At 42.0% G+C, this 27250-nt stretch overlaps 1 protein-coding gene and 1 long non-coding RNA gene across 5 annotated transcripts in view; one reads left to right on the top strand and one right to left on the bottom strand.

Annotated features, from left to right (window-relative positions):
* The window catches only part of ADNP (activity dependent neuroprotector homeobox), a 52463-nt gene extending 32233 nt beyond the window's left edge, over window positions 1–20230 (bottom strand). The window contains exons 1-2 of one of the 4 annotated variants that reach the window (XM_068264133.1): window positions 20176–20230; window positions 14231–14416 (exon numbers count right to left, since the gene is read on the bottom strand). The gene's annotated coding sequence lies outside the window, so the exon portion shown is untranslated. The other 3 variants (XM_068264132.1, XM_068264131.1, XM_068264134.1) reach the window with 3 other exon arrangements.
* A 6721-nt stretch (window positions 20231–26951) lies between these two features.
* The window catches only part of LOC137541299 (uncharacterized), a 71374-nt gene continuing 71075 nt past the window's right edge, over window positions 26952–27250 (top strand). The window contains exon 1 of the long non-coding RNA XR_011025121.1: window positions 26952–27139. This is a non-coding gene — a long non-coding RNA (uncharacterized lncRNA). The remainder of the gene's footprint in view (window positions 27140–27250) is intronic.

The following is a 27250-nucleotide window of genomic DNA, read 5'->3' as shown; positions in this document are numbered from 1 at the left end:
TGTATTAATTCAAAACTATCTGCTATTAAGCCCCATCTACATGATACGATTCTTTGTGCGATTAGATTACGATTCTATTTACGATCCGCTTAAATCCGACATGTCCGATTGGGATTCAATTCGATTTGCCATTGTTTTGCAATGGCAAATCGAATTGTATCTAAGCGGATCGTAAATAGAATCGTAATCGAATCGCACAAAGAATCGTTTCGTGTAGATGGGGCTTTAGATGGCAAAGGTTTACAATCCTCATAACTCCTATCACGCCAGGGAAGGGGGTAGCTAAACAATTAGCAACTTAGGGCTGATTCACACTACAAGAGCTTTTTAAATGCTAGAAATTTTAAAAAGCTCCTGCTAATGCAATGCTATGGGGGATTTTAACAAAATCACATCGCTCCAGTGTGAACACCCACATAGGATAACATTAGCAAGAGCTTTTTAAAAAAAAAAAATCACAAAGCGCTTAGAAAAGCTCTTGTAGTGTGCACCAGCCCTTAGTAGTAGCAGCCCGCTTTCAGGCACACAAGTTCCATATTAATGACCCAGGCCAGTGTTATATTCTTCAAAAAAGAAGTCTGGCTGCATGAACATGCAACACCAATCATACATTTTTAATAAATCCAAAAATCTAAACCAGGCTTGAAAAATCACTTGTCCAAAACTGGAGAGAAATGGTAAATTAGAGCTCTTAAACAAGACCGGACAAGGATCACTCTGTGTGCAAGAAACACTCCAAAATGTATGTATGACTAAGCAAACACCAGAGAATACTACTAAACCGGCGTTCCACTATGCTGAACAGGAAGCTAAAGGCTGTGCGGCCTAGCACACACTTATCCTTACTGCTAATTATCCCTGTACTGCTAACAGAACAATAAGGTCTGCAAAGTACCACTCCCAGTACTCAGCCAGAAGTTCAGGTCATGTGATCACTCCTGACAGCAGCACGATTACACATCCAGTGATCCGTGGGCGGCCATTACTAGGAGTGGCCTAGACACATGTCTAGACTTGTCATCACACAAAGGAGATAGATTCCAGCATAAAAGTGGGTGGCATGAGACTGCACTCACCCAGTATGGGGGACTCAGGAGGGAGTGCAGTCTCTGCAAGAGGGAGCACAACACTGCCTAGCAGTCTACTGAAAGTCACGTTACAGATTCAAAGAGACGGCCATCGAGAGTGGCATTAATAAACAGGTGCTATAATTCACTCAAAACAATAATTGCAGAATGTTGGAATGCCATTACTTAGGATACCCAACAAAATTCAACCCAAAAAAAAAACAACCAAAAAAAAAAAAAAAAAAAAAAAAAAAAAAAACAAGTGGGAGAGCTTACAAAAGGTAACACAGGCTGACCGAAAACTTTACCATACAGGTCTGTTCACATTAATATGAAAAATGTTAACTTTCCGTGCTAAGAAAGAAAATACTTTGAGAATCCTTCACTATCCAAAGGTGACACCATGCCCATGTTTCAGCATGAAGGGCCTTTATACACATACAACAGGCACAGGTGAGAAAGGAACTTTGCCTTTAAAATATCCTCTCTACCCAATTTTATGACACTATAGTACACTAGTTAGGGGTCAACTAGACCTCCCTATCAGAACTAAAGCCTCACTACCATGCCAACAGAGCAGGTAACACAGATGGCAGCCAGGACACACAACACTTCGTTACTCTGCCATGTTACCCAATGTGGTTGCGATCCCAAACATTTTTAATACATGGTATCCATAATTGCGAATGTTCAAAAAAATGCAGACAACCATGCGTTTGGATTCAATGGTCTTGAAGAGCATTAGTCAGTACAGTCCATGCTCTTTTCCTTATGTTCCTGCGGATCATATCGCCACTCGTTGCCAAAAACGCAGCCATAATCACTCAGCTGGAAACAAGGCATTACTAAAAGGAAATGTAACTTTACAATCCGATACTTCTGCAGATAACGAGAACTGTAAACCTGCAAATTCCCAACACTTTGCTTGTCAAAATTTACTCTATGTCCATTTGCAATAAAGCTGCTTTGTTCAACAAGAATATTTGGAAACGGAAACACACCTTTAGGCTACTTACACAGTAGGACGTTGCGTTTGATGCGACGTTAAGGTCGCACAACGCTGCCCTAATGCAACACATACACTTTCACAGTGCGACGTTATAAAAAAAAAATTTTTTTACTATGGATTGAAAACGGCGCATGCGGAACATTTAAAAGGAAAAACAAACATCACTGAGCATGTGCAACACAAGTAACGCAGCAGATTCATTGCTAAACGCACAGCATGCAGCACTTTTTAATAACGCTACATACTAATGCAACGTGTGCACTGTGAGTCGCACAGACTTTGCATTGCTGTGCGTTACTCTGTGTTAAAGTATTTTATAACGTGATAGAGCCCTCAGACAAAATTTGCATTCATATGGAATTCATGCTACGCAGACCAGGTACAAACATCAACACCTGATTGAGGGGTAGAAATACAAACATGTATTTACTGGCTTCACAACAGTGTTTTCCAACTTAATTTCAGCATGCAAAAAAAATCACCACCTCAAGTACCCTCTTGACATTTATACACGGACTACTCCAGAATTGCATATAAAAGTTTTCAAACATTTCTTGATGCTTTTAATATCATCCAAGTGAGTTTGCTATTTCTAAACTCTCAGGTTGGGTTCACACCTACAACTAGACAGTGTGACCATCCATTTAGTGTGAACCCAGACTAAAAAATAAAAGTTGCAATAAACCTGAAAAATGATTGCATCTGATGTACGTTCCAATGAGATCGTCCTGTTTCCTAACAGCATCTATTGCAACGGAGACCTCCGGAACCCGACTCTGAAATATATTTTACAGGGAAAATGAACTAGAGAAAGCAAGCATATTGGACAGAACGGGAACAGCAAATGCAGCCAGGGAAAGGAGAGGGGATTTCCACTATTCAGTGGAGGAATCTCCTCTGTTCTCCCAGTTTTTCACACTTACTCCTGCAAAACTGTCCCAGGATTCCAGGCATCTACACAGAAGCCCATACAATTCCCATAGGTATTTTTTTTTTTAGTTGAAAAGCTCTAGTGAGAACCCAAGTCCTCCAGCTCTATAGACTTTCATTGTTTCTACTGTCATATGTAATGTCCGGAAAGGACATGCTGGTTGGGGCCTTGCACCCAGCTACCGCAATGTAGACAAGGGATACGATGAAATAGGACGTGTATGAAGGGGTCCCTATAGATAATGTTTGATCCATTGGCATGTCCGTTTCCCCGTAGTGGAAACCAGTACGATTGTGTTTAGTGTGAAGCTAGCCTCTTTCAAGCCTAACTAAAACAGATATGTGAACAAGTTTAAATTACTACTGAACCTGACATAAGTAGTCCCTGGGGTATGCACTCCATCTGCTGAGAAACTATAAGCTATAAAATACACTATTCAAAACGCACTATTCGGTGCCAGTACGTACCCCCTTCCTACAACACATTTTCAGTGTTCTCCCCAGGCTCTTTTAGCCGGGTGCTCCACCCGGCTAGTTTTGATGAGCACCCGGCTGTCATCGTCTCGCCTCCTCCTATGCTGTAGGCAAAGTTGAGCACAGAAGCACCAGCCCTGCATTCTCTCATATTGACCCACCCGGCTACTTTTTCAAGCCACCCGGCTGGATAAAAAATTCTGGGTAGAACGCTGATTTTGCATATACTGACAGGGATGCTGTAGCTAATATAAGCCTGGTTTAGGAACCATATAGTGGTTAATGGTGGGAATGTCAGCTTATCAGCATGGCTTCCTTGCTCAGCCAGTTTTAAGCCTCGTCTACACATGAGGCATGTTGCGTATCAGGGACTGGTACCCAATCAGTCAGATATGGCTAGACTGACTGATTCACTGTCGGCCTGGAGGCTAGTGATATGTTCTGTTCCTATGCAGAGCGGAGCAGGGTGCGCGTGATGTCACACGATGGGCAGGGCAAGTGGAGAAAACAATGCTCTTGTCTGTCAGTCAGAGCAAAGGAAAGGGGTTGGGAGCTGCTGTACATACACTGGATGATCTGCAAAGGTGGTCCTGCTGAATGCCTAGGCTGAGTTTAATGTTGCGTGTGTACGGGGCTGTAGATTTATCCCCTTAAAGGACCACTACAGCAAAAAAGTTACTATCTGACCGAACTGACAGGTGCTGGACTAGTCAATCTCCTCTTGGGGGATTCTCAGGGTTTTCTTTGTTTTCAAAAGCATTTCCTGAATGGCAGTGTAACTGCCAAAATAGTGAGATACCAGCCAGCCTCCCTACTCACTTGCACACTATTTTGGCAGACTTAGCAACTGCCGTTCAGGGAAAAAAAAAAAACTTTTGAAAAACAAAGAAAGAAAACCCTGAGAATCCCCCATGAGGAGATGGACTAGTCCAGCACCTGTCAGATTATAAACTACTTCCTTTTTTCGCTGTAGTGGTCATTTAAGAGAATAAATCTACAGCCCCGTACACACGCAACATTAAACTCAGCCAAGGCATTCCGCAACAACCACCTGTACCCTGCAGTGATCTAACCCACCTACATCCTCCACCAGAACAGAGAAATGGAAGAACAGTCCGCCAGAAGGTTCACCACACAGATAATAAGGATCTGTGCTGCAGCCATCTGCAGAAATGGTTTCTATTACATTACAGGGCAAGGAATGTAGATTATCTGTAGACCGGGACCGTCCCCATCTCCGGCCATTACTTCTCCACATTTTTACCAATAGTGGAAACCAAATATTGTGTACATAATCTAAAAACACCAGCGCAGGCTTACACAGCGGCACTTGTAGTATAGCCATGCTGTGACACTGAAAGAAGAACACACCAGTAGAGATGGAAACCAGGCAGCTGCCATCACAAAAATAGTGTTCTAAACAATGATGTTCCTCAGCTGCGATTCTCAGCCTCGCTTCACTACCCAGCATGCTGCCCTAGGATAAACATGCTGCCACCTGTAAGTAGCTGTATTATCACACAGCAGCAATCACAGGAACATGAGCTTCCTAGGTGAGTGTTAGCCACACCCCCTCCCTACATATAAAGCTACACGTCGGATTTTCGCAAACGACCCGTCGTTTGGACGTCCAAACGACGGGACGTTTTGCGAAAATCCACAGTACACAGAAATGGCACCTATTGCAATACCCAGGCATTATGACCAGGAGAAGGCTTCTATTTGCATATAAACTTGGGGTAGGGGGGGGGGGGGGAGCTGGCACACAGAGACATCGTATAAGTAAATCACAACACCTTACAATGTGTGCCATCATGTAGTACTGAATTTCACACAGGTTGTCCTCCCTCCAAGTTTACTACAGTTGAATCTCTTTACAGTAAACCCCAAGATGACCAGGAAAAGTACTGGTAGTTTACTATATCAGAATTGGTTATCTATTGTATATTTATACAGACGCATTTGCTGGGACCTGGGGACAGAGTTTACTATATCCAGATTCTACTGTAATGACAACATGCCTGTTCCAGGTGTGAGATTCACAGAAAAAAAAATGCTAGGATATGAAATCACAGCTCTGGAACTGGCATGTTTAAAAAGCTTTAATAGTAGCAGTTCATGCATTTCTGTTTATCTGGGGATAAAAATGGGACATTATTGCATTCTATGACACCAGGGTGAAATCCAATAGCCTATCAAGTTGTATTTTTTTTCACAATTACTGAATAATAAGTGCACCTGTCTGCTTTATTCCTGTTCAGATCACAAGGAAACAGTGCTAACTTCACTTCTGTGCCTGTTATCTGCTGCTAGGGAAAAAGAAATCTAAGAAACTACTGACAGTATCCATGTACAAACTATCCAATACTGTTTATTTTATTTTTACTAATTATTGTTCTATGTTACAGTTTTGTATAAACTTCTGTAAATAGCTTTAACAAAATTAAAAACATATTGAAGTCAAACAAAAAATGTTTTATACTATACTGTATGTCCAAACCCAGAGTGGTCCTATGGTAAATTATTTCCCCATATATAACACAGAACTCAACTTAACCACTTGAGGACCTTGGTGTTAAACCCCTCTAATGACCAGGACATTTTTTACTTAAATGGCTACTGCAGCTTTAAGGCCTAGCTGCAGGGCTGCACAACTCAGCACACAAATGATCACCCCCCACCCCCTTTTCTCCCCACCAACAGAGCTCTGTTGGTGGGGTCTGATCGCTGCCCAGTTTGTTTGTTTGTTTTTTAATAAGTATTTATTGCATTTATATTTAACTACTTTCTCCTCCTGGATGTAGAGCTACGCACAGGAGGCCATGTGTGCTCCCGTGGTCGATCGCACGCATGCTCCCAGACGCGGATCGTTAGCCCAGGAATCAATTAATCGGGCCATGGTGCCCGATCACAGATTCCTCTCCCCCACAAAAATGCGTGTGCATGCGAATTTTCGTGCGAATTCGCACGGATGATGATGCATGCGAATTTAACCATGGCAATGCAGGTGTGCTTTTCCATTGATTTCATGCGAATTCGCATGAAAATTCGCATACCAAAACAGCATGCGAATTTCCTATTAAATACATTAGCGGCGATTCGCATGCGTTCTACTCTCAGGCGAATTCGTTGGCTCTTTTGTGCGTTTTTTCACCACTGAAAAAAACGCACCTCAACAACGCTACAGTGGAAACAGGCCCATCCACTTGCATTACATGTGCGAATCTGCATGCATTGGACGCATGCAGATTCGCGATAGTGGAAACGAGCCCTTAGCGTACATGTTACGCTTAGAGTGATGCCATGTAAACAAACCTATCTTGTGGCCAAAAAAGTAAAACTACATCTACATTAAAAAAATATAACAAACAATTTACATTAAAAAAAATAAATTACTATTTACATCCCACTCTCCCAAAAATACCCAAATAAAATGTTTATTAATAAAAAATAAAAATATTTACCTAAGGGTCTAAACTTTTTAAATATCTATGTAAAGATGAAATATTTCTATTTTTTTATTATAAGCTTGTAAATAGTGATGGATGCAAAACGTAAAAAATGCACTTTTATTTCCAGATAAAATATTGTCGCCATACATTGCGATAGGGACATAATTTAAACGGTGTAATAACCAATGGGCACACGAAGGCCTAGTGCACACCAAAAACCGCTAGCAGATCCGCAAAATGCTAGCAGATTTTGAAACGCTTTTTCTTATTTTTCTGCAGCGTTTCAGCTAGCGTTTTGCGGTTTTGTGTAGCGGTTTTGGTATAGTAGATTTCATGTATTGTTACAGTAAAGCTGTTACTGAACAGCTACTGTAACAAAAAACGCCTGGCAAACCGCTCTGAAGTGCCGTTTTTCAGAGTGGTTTGCGTTTTTCCTATACTTAACATTGAGGCAGAAACGCAATCCAAAATCTGCAGCAGCCCGGGAGTATGCGTTTCTGCAAAACGCCTCCCGCTCTGGTGTGCACCAGCCCATTGAAATACATTACCCTAGCGGATCCGCACCCGCAAGCAGATCGCAAACCGCAGCGGAAACGCTCTGGTGTGCACTAGGCCTAAGTGGGTTTTAATTATGGAGGCATGTATAATTTTAAAACTATAATGGCCAAAAACTGAGAAATGATGATTTTTTTTTTCGTTTCTTATTCTTACTGTTAAAATGCCTTTACAGTAAGGTAGCTCTTAGCAAAATGTACCACCCAAAGAAAGCCTAATTGGTGGCGGAAAAAACAAGATGTAGATCAGTTCATTGTGATAAGTATTGATACATGTATAGGCTAATGAATGGGAGGTGAACATTGCTCGGATGCATAAAGTTAAAACGACTGATGGCTGAAGTAGTTCAATAACACTTGCTCATTTTTAATTTAATTTTTATTCCCCCCCTCCCTCCCCGCCAATCAATCAATCAGCGTGATCATCTGTCACAGGATTCAGCCTTTGACAGCCCACAAGCTCCCCAGCTCCCCAGCCTATGGAGGGGACAGCTGCGACACACGCACGATCTCCTGCTAGCACCGTAGAAGGCCGTTCACGCCATCGGCAAGAAGGCCGCTGCCGTCAGCAAGAAGTTAAAAACAAATTCAACTTACTAACTCCCGAAACAGAACCTGTTTGTAACTAGGGGACCACCTGTATCTGTTAACGGATAAAGTCTGTCGGGCTCTGTTCCCACTACAGAGACTACCGTATATACCGGCCTATAAGGCGACTGGGCGTAAAAGACGACTACCCAACTTTCCAGTTAAAATATAGAGGTTGGGGTATACTCGTCGTATAAGACTACCCCAGTGTCAGGCTGTGGTGAAATTACCTAATCGTGCAGTCTTCCTGTGAATCGAAAAGTAGATTGTGCTCTGTGTTTAAAGAAAAGACTTGCTGTAATAGTTTCTTGCGAGCAACCGCTCGCGCGGGTATCAGTGCGGCTTCCGGGGTCACCTGACTGGTGACGTGTGCGCTCTACTGATGAGATTTCCGGGCTGTATTGTGGAGCGCACACGTCACCAGTCAGGTGATCCCGGAAGCCGCACTGATACCCACGCGAGTGGCTGCTCGCAAGAAATTATTACAGCAAGTCTTTTCTTTAAACACAGAGCGCAGTCTACTTTTCTATTCACAGGAAGACTGCACGACAGGTAATTTCACCACAGCCTGACACCTCCAACTACTGACGCTACCTCCAGACTGATACTCGACGTATAAGACGACCCCCCACTTTGCAGAAGATTTTTAAGGGTTAAAAAGTCGTCTTATACGCGGGTATATACGGTACTTGTTTTGTCCTCTCTCTGCTCATCACTAAGCCGTTCACACTTGTCACTCTGCAATGGATCCGTGGGATCTATTGCAGTAGCCTACACTGTCTGCTCCCACTGGCTGCACGTGATCCAGAAGTGAAGTGGGAATGGAGCGTCAGCATTAGTAATATACAATGCATACATACAGTATTATTGATTTATAAAGACACAGACAGCCACAGAACATTTATATCGGGCTTTTCTCCTGCTGGACTCAAAGCGCCAGAGCTGCAGCCACTAGGATGCACTCTACAGGCAGTAGCAGTGTAAGGGAGTCTCGCCTAAAGTCTCCTACTGAATAGATGCCGAATAAGTACACACGACCATGAAGAGCAGAGATTCGAACCCAGGTCACCTGCAGAGGCCTTAACCGTTACACTATCCAGCTGCTAGAAAGACACAGCATATAAAATAACACCTAGGCCCTAGTGAGATATGAACTCGCGACCCCTGGTTTACAATACCAGTGCTCTAACTCCTGAGCTATAGAGCCACAGTAAAGCACCAACATATCGTATGTAATGTGGAAGGCATCAGCAATACTAGCATATCTGGATAGACACGGACGGACGGACACACTCTCCCAAAAGACCAGCGCTGACTAGTTACACAGCATCATGCTGGTGTGGTCAGGCCTTTAGCTGGGCACCGGCATACAAATCATTCAGTCTGCTGCACGTATCTGAGAGAAGCAGATCAATGGACATGCTGAAGGATTCTAGGTTCTGTATAGGATCCATACATACTGTTATGAAGGGATCCACTGTCTATGTTGTGGTGAGCAAAATAATTCTGAACATATATATATATAGCATGCATGACGTGCACAAATAATTCTGGACCCTTGATATGTCATACACAGCATGCATGACGCGCAATTTAATGGACACAAAGCATTCCATGCCTTGGATGGGGACAGTGCATACACTGTACCATACAAGCCTTACAGTACTTTTAAAAGATAATGGCTGCCATCTTGGCCTCCAGAGGAAAAAAAAAAAAAAAAAAAAAAAAAGCTTGCCAGATTTCAATACCTCCCACATCTTTGAACAAACTCAGGACTTTTTGCGAGCCATATTGGAAATTCATGATTATTTCAGCCATTTATGTGCAACTAGGCAGCAGAGTTGCATGCTCTGCAATGCAGCATATACTGTCTTGTGCAGAGAGCCTGCCTGCCTGCACTGCCAGGGGACAAAGCAATAGGCTAGAAAAAAAACAAAAATCCCCCCTGTAATTGTATGCTTGTCACTAGGGATAGTCAGCAAAATGCTAGATTCCAGCTAGCATGCAAATTGTATGCGCCTTGGAATTGGGCAGATGCCAACAGAGAGAAAGTAAATTTGATTGGCCCAAGGGTTGCGCGGTGTACGCAAGGGTTAACTCACCTAAGCTGCTGCCTCCCTCCCGATGTTTTGCCAGCTGCGATCCATCTTCTCACAATTCTGCCTTCAGAATCGTAGTTCTGGTTTAGAAGGTGGAAGTGTAACAAGATGGAACGCATCGGTTTAGTCGAGTTATCCTTGCATACAAAGCCTGCAGCCCCCAACACACACACACTGCCAAACAATTTTGCTAAATCATTCTTGCTCATCCTTAATGGTCAACAACTTTTTTTTTACCCTATTGGAGTGTAATCATGTGACACACCATAGGAAGAACAATAGATGCCCAACTACATTTCCCACAATCCCACTAGACAGGCATCTGCAAAAGAAGGCGGGGCTTTGTAGTTTCTAGGAAATAAGTGGTGAGCATTTTCAAGACCCAACTCTGCTAAAGGGGCCCATATACCTAACGATTTTCCCGCCGATATCCAGCCATTTTGATCACAGTGATCGAAACGGCTGTGAAATCGCCACGCACACCGCTGACAGAACGATCAATTTCCGTCCGAAATTTATCGTTCCCGTCGACCCATCTGTGTGGAAGATTTCTCTCGGTCGCCGGCGGGTCGGGAGTGCGTCGTTAGCGGCGCTCGAATGCCCGACGCAATACAGCGGTAATACATTACCTGCTCCAGCCGGCGCAAGTCCCCTGGTCTTCTTCCGCTTCAGGCTCCAGAGCTACACAGAACTTCCTGTCCCGGCAGGAAGTTTAAACAGTAGAGCGCCCTCTACTGTTTAAACTTCCCCTGGACAGGAAGTTCAGTAGCCGGAGCGGAGAAGAAATCAGCGGGGACTCGCGCCGCCCGGAACAGGTAATGTATGCAGGGGGGGGGGGGGCGGCAGCTCCACAGATTGTGAACGGTTTCAGGCTGAAATCGATTCACAATCTGTTTGCAGTAAAGTTGCCCATACGATCCCTCTCTGATCAGATTCAATCAGAGAGGGATCTATCTGTTGGTCGAATCGGATGGCAAATCGACCAGTGTATGGCCACCTTAAGAGGAAGTAATAGCCTCTAGGGGACCTCTGGCTGTAGCGTTAGCTGCATCGCTAAAGAAATTATTGATTGATTTTTTTAGATAGAAAAGTTAATTTGCACTGAAAATACTTCCAATTTATTCTAATCACCACGATGTCTCAAAATTTTCCTTGTTCCAAGTGTAAATGTAACCTGTGGAGAAAAAAAATGTTATACTCCTCTATCCAGCTAGTGTTACTCTGGTACTCAAGTGCTCCTCATCTCTATACAGGACCACCTTTCTCCTCAGAGCTCATTTCTTCACAATGATCACTCTATCCAACCCCTTACGGACACCAGCACTGGTAAACATGAATGGGCACAGCCTTGATGGACAGGACGGTTACTCAGTTACAAGCATGGTGCCCTGAAGCTGGGGTGAGGTGCAGAGAGATACCAGAAGACTCTTGGAAGTTGAGGCAGAAGAGGAGTACTCATCTAAGAACATTAGCAGTGGAGACCAGAGGAAAAACTTACTGGGGCAGCAAGTATAACATTTCATTAAAAAGGTTAAGTTATACTGGAAATAAGCGGATGTTGGGGTTTCCAGGGGAATCAACAAATGGAGGAACAAATAAAGCGGACCTGAATTCAGAACTTCCTCTCTGATCTAAAACATACGCAACAGCATAATAACCTTTAAAGAATAAAATTTCTTTGTTACAGCTGATACAAATCCTGCAATAAAGCTGTAGTGTGTCTACTTCCTGCTTTCATGGAAGTAGACCTATAATTAACATCCTATGTTTACATATTGGCTGCTCTGCCAAGGCAGCCAGCTGACATCTGAGAGCTCAAATTGCAACTTGTGATTAGTCACAGAAGAGGGAGAATCAGACAGGCTAAACTCTCTAAATACATACAGGGTGCATTTCTGTTTTCCTTCTGTCCTGTGCAAGAGTTCAGGTCCACTTTAAGCTTGGCCATAGAGGAGAGGGGAATAGTAGGGTTAGGCTAAGAGACTGGAAAAGAGGTTAGGTCAGTGATGGCTTACCTTGGCACTCCAGCTGTGGTGGAACTACAAGTCCCATGAGGCATTGCAATACTCTGACAGCTCTAAGAAGAACTCTGGGAGGCAGAGGCATGATGGGATTTGTAATTTAGTCACAGCTGGAGTGCCAAGGTTAGCCATCACTGGGTTAGGGTAAGTAATCAGCTAGGCAGAGGGGTTGCACAGAGGTCAGAGGCGCTGAAGATCCATAAAACTGGACCTTAGATTAACTAACAAACTAGACAGCAATGCTACCAATAACCAGAACTGAGAAGACATGGCCCATATTACTGTCACACTGGCAAGATATTTACATTGCTAGATCAGAGTGAACAAGGCCTAGATTCAACTTAAAGGGAACATGAAGTGAGAGGAATCCAGAGGGTGTCATTCCCTTACAAACGATGCCAGTTGCCTGAGAGTCACACACCAGCTACAAGCATGCAGCCAGTGGAGTAAGCACATCTGATCTGCATTGCTCAGTCTGGGCCAGTGACTTATGCTGGGAATACACGGCTTGATTTTGCAGCTCGATTCCGTGCCCGATTGTTTTCCACACTCAATTCTCTTATCTTCCATTCGTTTTTCTTATCTTTTCCCATTGTCCTCCATGCAGAATCGAGCGCGGAAACGATTGGACGCGAGATCGGAACATGACGGAAATTATCTATCAAGCCATCTAAACGGCTCAAAATCGACCCGTGTATTCCCAGCATTAGAGGCAGATCATCACCACATAGGTTAGGCAAATCCCACTGTTGATTAGATAATGGCAGCCTCTGTATTCCTCTCACTACAGGTCCTCTCCCTTTAAAGTGCCCCTCTAGGCATGTCACACAACTCATTTGGCACAGCCTCCTAAACTGTAGTATCAGTAATGCAATGTAAAGCAGTTGCTGATAACTATGGCACACATAACTAATAGCTGCACAAACCAGCATTACATTACAGGTAGCTGCAACAATGGTAGTGTCCTGTCTCTCATGACAGTTTGTTTTAATTTTCAATAGTTGTAAACAGGGCTGAAGAGTCGGTACAAAAATCTTCCAACTCCGACTCCTCAGTTTCTGAAACCACGACTCCAACTCCGGGTGCCCAAAATGGCCCCAACTCCGACTCCTCGACTCCACAGCCCTGGTTGTAAACAGTTGTCCTGCAAACTACTGAAGATAAAAAAAAATGCAATGTGAAAGCCAGATCAATTTTTGCCAACATGTCCGAACTTAATCTCGATCGATTTCCACAGACGTGAATGGAAATGGATCAGAAAATGGATCGAAATGAGGATCGGACATGTTGGGGGGGACAGAAGGAAAACAGAGAAATGCACCCTGTATGTATTTAGCCTGTCTAATTTCCCCTCATCTGTGACTAATCACAACTGTAATTTGATCTCTTGGCTTTGTCAGCTGACTGCCTCGGCAGAGCAGCTGATGTGTAAACACAGAATGTTAACCCTATGCCTGCTTCCAGAAAAGCAAGAAGTAGACAGCTGCAGATGTATTCCAGGATTGTATCAGCTGTAACAAAAAATGTTTTTCTTTAAAGGTTATAATGATGTTGCTTATATTTTAGAGCAGAACAAGTTCTGAGTTCAGGTCTGCTTTATGTCCCACCATTTATAAACAAACAAAAAGTTACAGGAAGCCACTAAAGCACTTCCTAATATTTATCAGATACTCATCTAGAATGACATACTAGGACTTCAGTGTATCAAAAATGCAACCAAACTATCCTCTATGGAAAACAGAATTTTAATAAGCATTTCAAAGTATACCTGACCAACTTAATTCTTAAAAGAGACCAACATATTGCCACAGTCTAATATCTGCATCTGGCACACTTGTACTGCAAACTACTGCGGTGAAATCAGGACATGAGTTCTGATGACATCACACGTCAAAGCCAACCCGTCCTCAGCTTTTGGAGAACTCTAATGAGCAAATATCCCAATCACAGCTGCAGCATTCCAAATGCTCAAGAGAGAATATGGATACTGCTTGTACAATGGCTTTAAAAGAGAAGGATGCAAAATTAGAACAAACCTTGATGGAAAAAACAGAAGAAAAAAAAAAAAAAAGAAAAGAAAAAAAAAAGAAGATCAGGAACAAAATAAAATGATGTCAGTGCCACGGAAGTGGATGGTGAACTTCATACAGTGGGAGGAGGCAATGTGGATGTAATCAGGGTCCATGCATCTGAAACTGCGGTGTCAAATGAAATAGGTCCACCTGGAATGGCAAAATGAAATGAGATTCAATCAATGCATGCCACACACACAGCCAGACAAACCTAATGTACACATTGCAGAAGGGTAACAACAAAGTGTCCACTGCTGACAGATTTATAGCCTGTGGAACACTCTTGTTACAAAGTGCATACAACTCACTGCTGGGCAGGGCCACAACTCTGCAGTGTACTGGAACAGCAAGACTGCAGAGAGAGGTAGAGGCTGAGAGCAGCAGGCAAGCACAGCTGTGACTCACTGCCTCTGCACTAAAAGGGCCGTTTTTTCCACATCTCAACCCTGTAGGAGGCGCTGTTCTGCAGCTTCAAGCTCCCCATCCCCCACACTCCTGAGCCTTACCAAGCGAACAGAATGCGCCCCCTACAGGAATTTACAAGTCATTTTTCCCTCTTCTCGGTGACATGAGATGCAGTGCATTTTGGGTGGAGGCAGGCTTTAGATTTACATCCACCCTTCCCCCACTCAGATCAGCACTGTGCAGACATACGTAGCAGCAGGATGAGCAGACAGGCCGTAGTGCATTCGGCATTGCTTTGTACACAGTGCAGCCAGTCACTGCACGGCGCCGGGGAGAAGAGGAAGCACGCTGCTTCTGCTGCAAGAACAACTCCTCGCGCCTTTTCCAGCAGACAGGCTGGAGGGAAGGGGGCGGCAGCCCGACGTGGCCAGCCCCCCTAAACTTAACCCCTTCCCGGCCAACACGGCGCGCGCACCCCCGGGGATCTCCGGACGGGTGTTAACCTGTTACGTGCCGAGCATCAGTGACAGAGCAACTCCGTACACTGTGCGGCGACCTATATGTGCCACCGACTGCCAGGCCATACGGCTCTATGCGTGCTGAGCCAGCAAGGATGCGCATCCACCGGCTCCCTAGAGTCTATAGGTGCCATACACTCTACTGCTAACCGCAAGGACGTACATGTATAGCAGAAATGTACCATGCACCTAACAAGCCTCAGCCATACTGTTCCTGCCTATAGGCACCATACATTGTACTGATAACAGCTAGGCCGTACATATATAGCCGAAATGCACCTAACAAACCTCGGGCCACAACCATACTATACCTGTCTATAGGTGCCATACCGCTCCCTATCCTCAAGCCACAACCATATACCTGTCTATAGGTGCCATACAGCACCCTATCCTCAGGCCACAACCATATACCTGTCTATATGTGCCATACAGCTCTCTATCCTCAGGCCACAACCATCTACCTGTCTATAGGTGCCATACAGCTCCCTATCCTCAGGCCACAACCATATACCTGTCTATAGGTGCCATACAGCACCCTATCCTCAGGCCACAACCATATACCTGTCTATATGTGCCATACAGCTCTCTATCCTCAGGCCACAACCATCTACCTGTCTATAGGTGCCATACAGCTCCCTATCCTCAGGCCACAACCATATACCTGTCTATAGGTGCCATACAGCACCCTATCCTCAGGCCACAACCATATACCTGTCTATATGTGCCATACAGCTCCCTATCCTCAGGCCACAACCATCTACCTGTCTATAGGTGCCATACAGCTCCCTATCCTCAGGCCACAACCATATACCTGTCTATAGGTGCCATACAGCTCCCTATCCTCAGGCCACAACCATATACCTGTCTATAGGTGTCATACAGCTTCTATTGCTAACACCCGGGCCACATGTATAGCAGCTAATATCATGCACCTAGCAAGCCTCATGCCACTGCCATGCTATACCTGTCTATAGGTGCCATATACAGTTTCTACTGCTACCAGCTAGGCCATACATTTATATCCCCCCTCTTGTTTCCACCCCATTCCTTTAGATTGTAAGCTCGCAAGGGCAGGGCTCTCACCCTTTTGTGTCATGGAATGTTATTAATTCAATTGCTTGCACACTGTTAGAAATTTATACATTTTAGTCATCATGTTAAATCAAGTTGTAATCAGCAGTGCTGTATCTTGTATCAGTGTTCATATTTCATGTATATCATTGTCTGTATCATTACGTATCCCTTGTTTGTTTTTCTTACATTGTACAGCGCCACGGAATATGTTGGCGCTTTATAAATAAATAATAATAATAATAATAATATCAGCTAATATACCATGCACCTGCAAAGATTCAGGCCACAACCATACTATACTGTCTAATACCTATCTATAGGTGCAATGAAGATTCTAAGCTAACCCATACATTTACAGAAACTAATATACCATGCATCTTCGAAGCCTCAGGCCACAGCCAAAGTATACTGTCTAATAGCTATCTATAGGTGGCATGCAGCTTCTAAGCCCATACATTTACAGACGCTAATACACCACACCAGTATGCCTGCCTATATGTGACGTACAGCTTCTCCTGCTTACAGTTAGGACATACATTTACCAGCAGCTAATCAGGCTAAAGTCCTACTATACCTGCCTATATGTGCCTTACACACACACAAAAAAAAAAACTAATACACCATGCACTGAATAAGCCTCAGCCCACAGCCATACTACACCTGTCTATAGGTGCCATACTGCTAACAGCTTGGCCATACATGTAATAGCACCTAACAAGCCTCAGACCCGAGCCTAACATACAGCCATTCTATAACTGTCTATAAGTACCATGAAGTATACCCAAGACAGCCAGGTCATGCATTCTGTAAGTGTCATGCCACCCAACATAACATGCAGTTAGCAATCATCAGGCCCAACACAGCCATCCTATACTTTTTTTCTATAGGTGCCTCCTGCCCTTGTAAACTGTCCCCACAAAGATATACTGGGCCCCTGTCCCTGTTGTATCAAACTGCATCAGGTTACTGGCCCACTATATACATCCTGTATACACTGTGTATATAAATAGTTATTGCTCTGGAAAGCTCATAGGCTGCCCTATACATCCATACATTATAACACTCCAGATCTCAAAATGTAACATAACAAGACTAATCTAGCCATATACACCAAAAATGCCAAATCTGAAGCTGTCACACTTCAGTATTACTAGTCCCTCTAAACTTCCGCAAAGAAGTGTTAATGTACATTTATTAGAGAACTTCAATGTTCTTCTATCCATACTTCATGCGTCTATATGTATGCATGTAAAGCTCTCTGCAGTCACTGCCCTATCCTCCATTGTGTGTCCAAACATCATATATTGATACATCACTCAGTATATTTATCATGCTCCCTATATGTGTGTAAATCTATATTATGTCCTCACACAGCAAATAGTGTACATGAGGTGTACTTCCTCATTTAGGTGTGTGTACAGTTGCATTCAATAGGACATGTCATGTTGTACAGCCCCTTTGTACACAGTGAACAGCCTGATGCACATGGCTTGCATGCTATTTATGCAGACACAGGTATACTATGTATATATCGTATAGCCATGGAATTTGTGTGTTCTAGATCTATGGAATGCATGGATGAAATTTGTAAATATTATGCACAGAGTGTACATAGGCTGTATGTGATATATTCTGAAGCATGTATATGGGATTGGTGTGATGCACAAATATGGGATGTGTGTCGTCTAGACGGGATTGTATACCTGTTCAAAGATATGTGCATGGAGAATGCATGTACGTTAGGTGCTGTAGACCTGAAGTATGGAATGTGTACAATGGACGGAAGCATGTAGTGTGTACATGGGCTGTATATACTATAGTGTATACATCTGAAGAATAGATACAAGCTGGATAGGATACAAATAGGTGGGATGTGACTAGGCACGTGAAGTACATAGTGGAATCAGGTAATGTATACCACATGCATATGGAATGCAAGCATGTACAGTTCTTTTGTGTGTATATAAGGGTTGGGAGTATGTAGAGCGTATTAGGAATGTAAATAAAGGGCATATACATGAACTCTGTGCTAGGGATGCATGCAGGGTGTACATGAGATAGGAGTGCAGTATACATGACTATGAATAATATAAATTGAATGCATAAAAGTGCACATGGGGTGTGTATGATATACAGAAGACATTGGGTATAAGTAGAGCATGTATGGAATGCACAGATTACATGGGGTGTTTTGTAGTGTACACAGGATACTTGTATATTGAATATACATAGGATAAGTGTGCAAGGTACATATAAACTACATATGGGATGCATTAATAGTGTGTGCATGTTTGCTAGGGCTGTATGCATAAAGAACATGGTATAAGAGTACATTTACACTATACACGGGATGTATGAATACTGTGTACACATTTCATATGGATGTAGGTATAGTGCTAGGGATACATGTGTAATATGCATGGAATGTATGTACCCTGTGAGATGACTTACAAATGCTACATGTATGCCACATAAGATGAACATGTATGTATACTACACATGAGATTAGTGAGGAAAAAGTAAATGCATGTATATAGTGTGTGCAAATCCAGTGATGTGTGTATAATGTACAAAAAATGCATGTATAGTGTACAGGAGATGTGAGTAGAGTACACATGGTGTATTTATAGTGAGAGGAACATATATAGAGTAAGCATGGTATATGTATAGTGATGTGACTGCATATAGTGTACACATGCTAATTGTATAAAGTATGCATAGTATAAGTATAGTGAGGTCAATGTATATAGTGGATATATGGTATATGTATGGTGAGGTGAATGTATACATTGTATATATGGTATACATAGTGAAGTAAATGTTTACAGTATATATATATATATATATATATATATATATATATATATATATATATATGGTATATGTATAATAAGGTGAATGCATAGTGAATATATGTATAGTGGGGTGAATGTACAGTATATAATGTTCATGTGGAATATGTAAAAAGAGGTGAATTATATATGGTATATGTAATATAAAGTATGCATGGTATAAGTATAATGAGATAAAGGTATACAGTGTATATATGTATAGCGAGGTGATGGTATATGGTAGATGTACAGTATATATGGTATATGTATGGTGAGGTGAATGTATACAGTGTATATATGTATAGTGAGGTGACTGTACAGTATATAATGTTCATGTAATATAGGTATAGTGAGATGAATGCTCACATGATCTATGGACCTGTATCTCACATGATGTATATATGGTATATGTATAGTGAGGTGACTGTACAGTATATAATGTTCATGTAATATAGGTATAGTGAGATGAATGCTCACATGATCTATGGACCTGTATCTCACATGATGTATATATGGTATATGTATAGTGAGGTGACTGTATATGGTGAATATACAGAATATAGTGTTCATGTAATAGATGTATAGTGAGATGATGTATATGTAGGAGTTGGATGCATGCAGTGAGTTGGGGTGATGATGAAGCTCCCGTGGCTCCCTCTTCCCGCTCTCTCACCTCAGCCGGCCGGTCGGGGCGCTGTGAGTGGGCGGCGCAGCGGCGGCTGTGTGGGGGAGGGGGACTCACCCGGCAGCGGTCAGTGTGCTCCGTCTATGCCGCTCTCGGTGTCAGTGGCCGGTCCTCCTCCTCCTCCCGGTCGGGCAGACAATACCCGGCGCTGGCTGCCCTCCTGCTGGCCAATATGGCGGCGGAGAAAGATCGGATGTGGCGTCAGCGGCTCATTAGCATGAGGGGGGGACTCATTGTCCGGCCTGGGGTAGGAAGGGGGTGCCGTAAACCGGCCGCCTCACACTAGTACACCGGAGGGGGGCGCGGACAGCACCACAGCGGGGTGACAGCGGGAGTCACAGAGACGCTTCCGTACTTCACAGCAACGAAAGGCGGAAGAGAGCGCAGCGCACTTACCGCCAGGGGGCGCCTCGGAGGGATACGCTGACACTGACAGCAATATCCATCCGCCGCCGCCTGTGCCGGGACTACAAGTTGGAGTCTGGTCACGTGGTGCAGAAGCTCAGTGCTGCAGCCATGTGGTGAGCCTGGGTGGGGGAGGGGGTTGGTGCTGCATGCTGGAGGACAATGGCTTGCCCAGGCTGGGCCCAGGGCTCTCATGGAGGCCTCTAGGGTACATTAACTTCTAAGGGGCCAAAGTAGGAAATTGTTTGCATGTTGTGTATACAAAGTATAGAGGGGGTGTGGCAAGTTGGGCCATTAGTGACTATTTAGGTAATTGTCATGAGGTCCAGGCCTTGTGTGCTAATTATGTACAGTTCTTTGGTGTAAAACAGCTCTGATCCAGAAACAAATCATAACAATGTTCTGTCTGATAACTAGGTTGGTAGGATAGATATTTTAATGTTTAGTTTCAGACATTCAAAGGGAAAGGCCTTAGAAGTCAACTGTATCTTCAAACAAATTGGATCCCAAAGAAATGGGAGTTTACACTATGATGGCATGGTTTGGGTTTTTTTTCAAGATAAATTAAAGATTCAAGTTGATCAAATGCAATGGATGGTGAATGACCAGATTTGTGGAGTCATCTAATTAGCATCTGACGGCAGTAGTGGAAAACCAAATGGGCCTCTTGGATTCATCTGTATATATCATGTCAGATGTGTCTGACCCAGAGAAAAGTCAAAATTCAACAACCTGTTGTTGGACTGTGATGGCTTCCCACTGATATGATCATTTTTAGTCATGGACAATTAAAGGAATGTTTCTTGGAACTCAATTGTCTCTTTACATCCTAATTAATCTTAAAATATTACAAAATATCTTGATTTGCTTTTTGTTTTAAGGCAAACTTATTATTCGGGATGATGTTAAATTGACAGAATTTCCTATTTCAGAAAACAGAAGTACACCACATTATTGGGAATCCATGTTGACACTTAGGAATGGTCTGTCCATATTAGGTCCAGTTTTTCTAAATTGGAAACAAACTAAACATCCTGCCTAATGACTATGATGGTTTGGGATAAATATTCTTAGTTTTAGTTCTGGATATTTAAAATAAAGCACCTTATAAGTCAACTACCTCTTCAACTTTAATTGAATCCCAAATAATCAAACATTAGTCTCAAGTTGCATCCTTAGGTAATTTTTTAAGGTGAACTATTGACTCGGGAGGATGTTAAATTGGCAGGATTTTCTTTGTAACGTGATAGATTTACACTACAATATCAGGAGATAGTGTAAGCCTGTTTGAATCATATGCCTAGATTATATCCAGTTTTTCAGCTCTAGAACCAGGCTGAAATGTAACATATCTTCTGATAACTGGGATGTTTTGGAATTGATATCCATATTTGTAGTTACAGATATTTAAAGTAAAAAGTATTGGTAGTCAACTGCCTCTACTTTCCTTTCATTAGACTCTAATGGACCAGTTTTGGGTCATCATTGAAGAGGAATTGTAAGCCAGGATTGAACCTAATCCCAATCAGTAGCTGATACCCCCTTTCCCATGAGAAATATTTTCCTTTTCTGGAATAGATCATCAGGGGGGTCTGTATGGCTGATATGGTGGTGAAACTCCTCCCACAGTGCTGTTTCCAACTGTCATGCAACCAGTATCTCCCTCGTTTGCATATCTATAACAAACAACCCTTTAGCCTATCGCATTGTTAGGGGGTGTGGTTATAGATAATGGCAGTTGGTGCTGTCTGTTTTTATTTTTTGTCTTCCGGTAGTAAAGATGATGCTGAGCAGGCTGATTGTGGATCAAACAATATGAACAAATTACATGGCGAATTTTAATCATTTCTTGATCTCTCTTATGTTTTTTAACTTCTCACTTTGCAATGTATTGATTTTTTCCTTAAAGTTTCTCTTTAAAGTCCACATTTATAATTTGGGTTGATGTCTGTCAATGGTGGAGGAATTTACAAATTTGACATTATATGCCGGTTAACAAAATACAGTGGAAATACACTACAATATAGTGAAACCATGTAGGTCTCATCAGTCCACATCTTGGCTTTGGGGGGTAAATACAAGGTCTAGGCAAAAACAAACCTTGAAGGGTTAAATACTTATCTGTTGTTGGCAGCATTTTTAAGTGTCTTTATTAAATTGTAAAGTAATAAATATTAAAGTGGATCCGAGATGAACTTTTACTCATTGCATAATTGTGTTCCTTTCCTATGGTTTATAGGGCATTCCTCAAGCCAAATACTTTGTTTTTGTTTTAATACTCTAATTCCCCATAAACTAAACAAGACACGCCCACAGGTTTTCAGAGAGCCAAGGCACTTTCAGACAGTAGCAAGGGCTCATGGGAGGTCCGTCTGGGCAGGAGGAGGGGGAGGTATTACTAGCCAGAGATTTCAGAGGAGGAAGGGGGATTAGGTTTTTTTGCTCAAGATGCAGATAAGCCTGCCTCTGTGTAATGTTTACAAACAACATGGCTGCTGTCATTGTATCACAGGAAGAAATAATCATATTCTATTAAAGCTGTTTGCAGATAGATTTGCTGTGTAAACTATCTAAACTTTAGATAAGATATATAGACAAGTTACTTGTTATAGTTTTTCATCTCGGATCCACTTTAACCTCATCAAGGTTTCCCGATGTTTCATCTGGTCTAGACTTAGCGCAGGGACCATTGGTTTATTCATGATCATACAGTCACCACTCATGATCTGCCGGCCTGGGGTGCTGATCCTGGGCTTTGTTGCTTGAATCCAAAACTATGGTAAATCATAATGCAATATCTTCACCCCATGGCTGTATGGTGGTCTTGGATTGAAATTCTCACTTTAGTTGAAAGGCCTTTACAGTCAACTGCTTTTTAACATCCAATTGAATCCTGACTAATGGAAGATTAGACTTTAGAGAGATAATGTTGGGTTATCTTTGAAGGTAAATCCATGTTTCAGGTTGATGATTTGAAATGGTTGAGGAGAGAATTAACTGAACTGATTTGATTTGTTGGTTATCTAAATAGAATTTAACAGCAATGATAGAAAACCTCATGGACACCATGGGCCCAGATTCATTTACCTTTTCTCCTGAGTTTTATTACATGAGATGTTTTTACACCTTATTAAAAAAAAAACACCTTTTCAGTTCCAAGCGCGCAAAAAATACTCAGAGAGGAACTCCATTGACATACTTATACATGAATCAGCTTGTCTTTAGCACCAGAAACATTTCCTATATCTATATAATGCTGTATGTTTGCATGTATTCCCGCCCTCCCAGTGATGTTTAGCCTAGGCTGTTTATTATGGAGAATCCTCTGAGAGGCCTGGTGTTATTTCTACTAGCTTCAGAACACAAAGTAAACAAACATTCCTCCGTAATTCAACTGCCAGCAGTAAAAGTGTCACCGTCTGTGATGGATTTCAGAAAATAAATAAATTAAGGTGAGTACAGATTTCACAATGGGCAAACCCTGACTAAATTCTAAATGAACCATTCTCAACACCAGCGTGCAAGGAGTATACACAGTATTCAATAATCGAACTTCCTGAATCTGTAACAATATTTGGGTTAGGCTACAATATCTATTTCCAGCCCTGCATATTTGTTGATTTTCATAATTTCCAAAAATGCAAACATAGTTGTTACTTAATAACACTGTCTAGGCTATTTCCTGTGGATTTTGAAAATGATTCAATATTGAGGCACACTAATACGGTTTTTATTGTAAACACTAAATATCTGTACAGATTTGATGAGGTGAACAAAATTGGTAAAAAAAATAAAAAATATTCCTGTAAGTCCCCTGCACAGGTTGGGTTAGGGGTGTTTATTCAATTTTACACATGTGTATTATTTTTTTTGTTTGTTTCATTCGTCCAAGTAAAAAAAATATATTTTGGCAGTGAAACAATAAAGTGTAGTTGTAGTTTTATTTTTAGAAAAGTGTATTGAGCCATTTATAGGTAGAATTGCAGAGCTTATCAGTTCACTGGAAAAAAAAAAAACGACTTTACTGTCATTGCCACAGTGAGTAAACAACTTCCCATTGAGCTGATTGGTCAGATACTAATGTAATGAGAATTTATCAAGTCAAATTGATGAATTCCAACACACTTTACAAAGGAAAGTGAATGACTCATATCAATTCAATACTTTTTTTTTGCTGTTGTTCAAGTAAAGTTATGAAACTTTTTTTTTCAAAATCCACTATGTTCTTTTCTTATTTAAGATTTTTCTTAAACAATAGTTACACTTTGTCATGCCATATTGACAAGAAAACAATAACAGTAGACATGTTGAAGTTAACTTGCGAGTTTCACTGTCCTTTCAAGACAATATTAAAAATATTTTTGTAAGAAAAATATTTGTTTGTTTTTGTAAGAAGTATCTTTTTTTATCCAGGTAATTTAATTATATACATGAAAAGCAATTTTACTTTTAGCTGCAAGTATTAAACATTGTTAATTATTTCATGAAAATGTAAGAAATGTGAAAATTGCTATGACCACATTTAAAGGGAACCTAAACTGAGAGGGATATGGATGTTTCCTTTTAAACAATACCAGTTGCTTGTCAGTCCTGCTGATCACTTTGGCTGCAGTAGTGGCTGAATCACACACCTGGAACATGCATGCAGCTAATCCAGTCTGACTTCAGTCAGAGGACCTGATCTGCATGCTTGTTGAGGGGCTGTGGCTAAAAGTATTAGAGACACAGGATCAGCAGGAAAATCAGGCAACTGGTATTATTTTAAAAGGAAAAATCTATATCCTCCTCAGTTTAGGTTCCCTTTAAAGTAAAACTTGCACACAAAAACACATTGAATACACAAATGGTTATGTTTTAATTAGTAAAGCTCCTGTACCAAAGTGTAATGCTTGGTACACACCATACAATTTCCCATCAGATAGATGGGTCTATAGATCATTTCCGACAGATCAGAATAGATTTCCGATCAATTTTCTGATCACTTCTATGCAAATCGACCAGAAAAACGATTGAAAATTATCTATTCGACCCATCTATCTTACGGGAAATTGCAGGGTGTGTACCAGGCTTTAGGCCAATCTGTTTTTCTGGTTACACCTTATTTATAGTGGGATGCATTTCAGCATACTTAGTACAAAAGAAGACATTGTTTAGAAACTGATATTCTTTGACACTTCACTAACTACCGATAAGTAACAGACTGACATCGCTCCAATCTGTACTGAACTCATCTGCTCGACTCATCTTTCTTCTTGCTCTTCCTCTCTGACAAACTACATTGGCAGCCAATTAACCACAGGATCCATTTCAAACCACGAACTCAGATCTGCATGTGACCACCTTCTGTTGTTCTCTAGAATAACCTCCTCGCATTTACGTATACAAGATTTCTCACATGCTTCACCCCTCCACTGAAATCCTCTTTCACAACACATTCCACACTCTCCACCCTTTGAAATCTTTAACTTCCTGAGCGGTATGCCCGACACTATGTCCGGCATGCTGCTCAAGATGTTTTACTAGGCCTCAGGAGTTCCCCAGGATAAATCTATTAGGTTTAGTGGCTGCACTACATGTTAGCTAGCCCTAGGCTAGCTAGTATAGGTGCCCCCCCCCCCCCCCGATTCAGCCGCTATATACATACCACGCCTCTATCCAGCGATCGCCTCAGCCTCCCCGCACAGCTCCTGTCTCCTCTATGGGGTGGATCGGGACTCCGCTTGACGTCGGTGGCGTCATGTACGATCCTCCCCATAGAGAAGACTGGAGCTGTGCGGGGAGGCTGAGGCGATCGCTGGATAGAGGCGTGGTATGTATATAGCGGTTGGATCGGGGTGGTGGTGGCAGGGGCGCATATCCGGGACATATAGAGCCTATGGCAAACACTGACATTGCCCGTGGATGCTTCTACTGCTCTGTATTAATACTGTGCTTTTGAATGAGTTTTGTAAGAGGAATCCTAACGACATATAGTGGAACGCAGATAGTTATTCAGGATACCCACTTTTACATTAATAATCCTGGTTGCAACATCAGAAACACTTCCTAAAACTATGTAGCCCCGCCCTTCCACTGCGGCTTAGCCTAGGCTATTTATCACGCAGAATGCCATTGCCGAGCATTCTGGGCGATCAGAGATCTTTTCTACAGGCTTTAGAATTCTTTGTAAACAAATATTCCGCAGAGATCACCTGCCAGTACTAAAGATGTTGCCGCCTGTGATATATTTCAGGAAGTAAATCGGGGTGAGGAAAGATTTTACAACAGGCAAACACTGACTAAATCATTTATAAATGACTATTGTAAAAGAAAAAAAAATAAGCAATTTTATTAATTATGTCATTTTGACTTAAGTTCCTCTTTAAGTTGTTCTTGCTTATTTACTTACAGGCATTACCCCAATAGTATCTCTGCTCAGAAATTTGAGGGGGCTTATTTGTGAAAACTGATGATCTGGAAGCAGAGTGTTACTTTTTCTACAGCATTTGCTAGTTGTTGTTTTTTTTATTTTTTGAAAAGCAAATGATACAGTCTGTTCTGAACAACACTATGCTGAATCCTGTTTGTAATTTTCATTGCTGTCAGTGTTTGTTTGTTTTTTTTGCCTCCAGTGTTGAGAAGAGGTATTGCAATGCTCAATACATTTTAGGGTAAGGCCTCTTTTCCATATGCGGCTGAATTGCTCGCTCATCGGGCAGTTCAGACTGGTGGCCACACCATGCCTGTCACGTTACCCAGTTACACCATGCGTCTGAGGATGGCAACTGATTTTCCAGACGTACGCATTTTCCTATAGTAGCTAATGATTGTCACTGAGAAAACCCAAATGGTGTGCAAAATTATGCAGCACTACTGGGATTTTTTTTTCTTCCAAATGCAAAATTTAACTGTGAACTATTCCCTTGACTTTTGTACCTGTGAGTTTTAAATGTGAACAAGACAGGAGATTACCTTAGTAAGTATCTAACTGTCCTCAGAGGAGCTCACAATCTAATCCTTGCCATAGTCATAGTCTAATATCCTACCATATTATTATTATGTATTTATATAACACAGGCGTCTTCTG

The sequence above is a fragment of the Hyperolius riggenbachi genome, chromosome 12, assembly GCF_040937935.1.
Source record: "Hyperolius riggenbachi isolate aHypRig1 chromosome 12, aHypRig1.pri, whole genome shotgun sequence".
NCBI classification, from domain to species: Eukaryota; Metazoa; Chordata; class Amphibia; order Anura; family Hyperoliidae; genus Hyperolius; species Hyperolius riggenbachi.
This window is presented reverse-complemented; position numbering and strand designations above follow the sequence as displayed.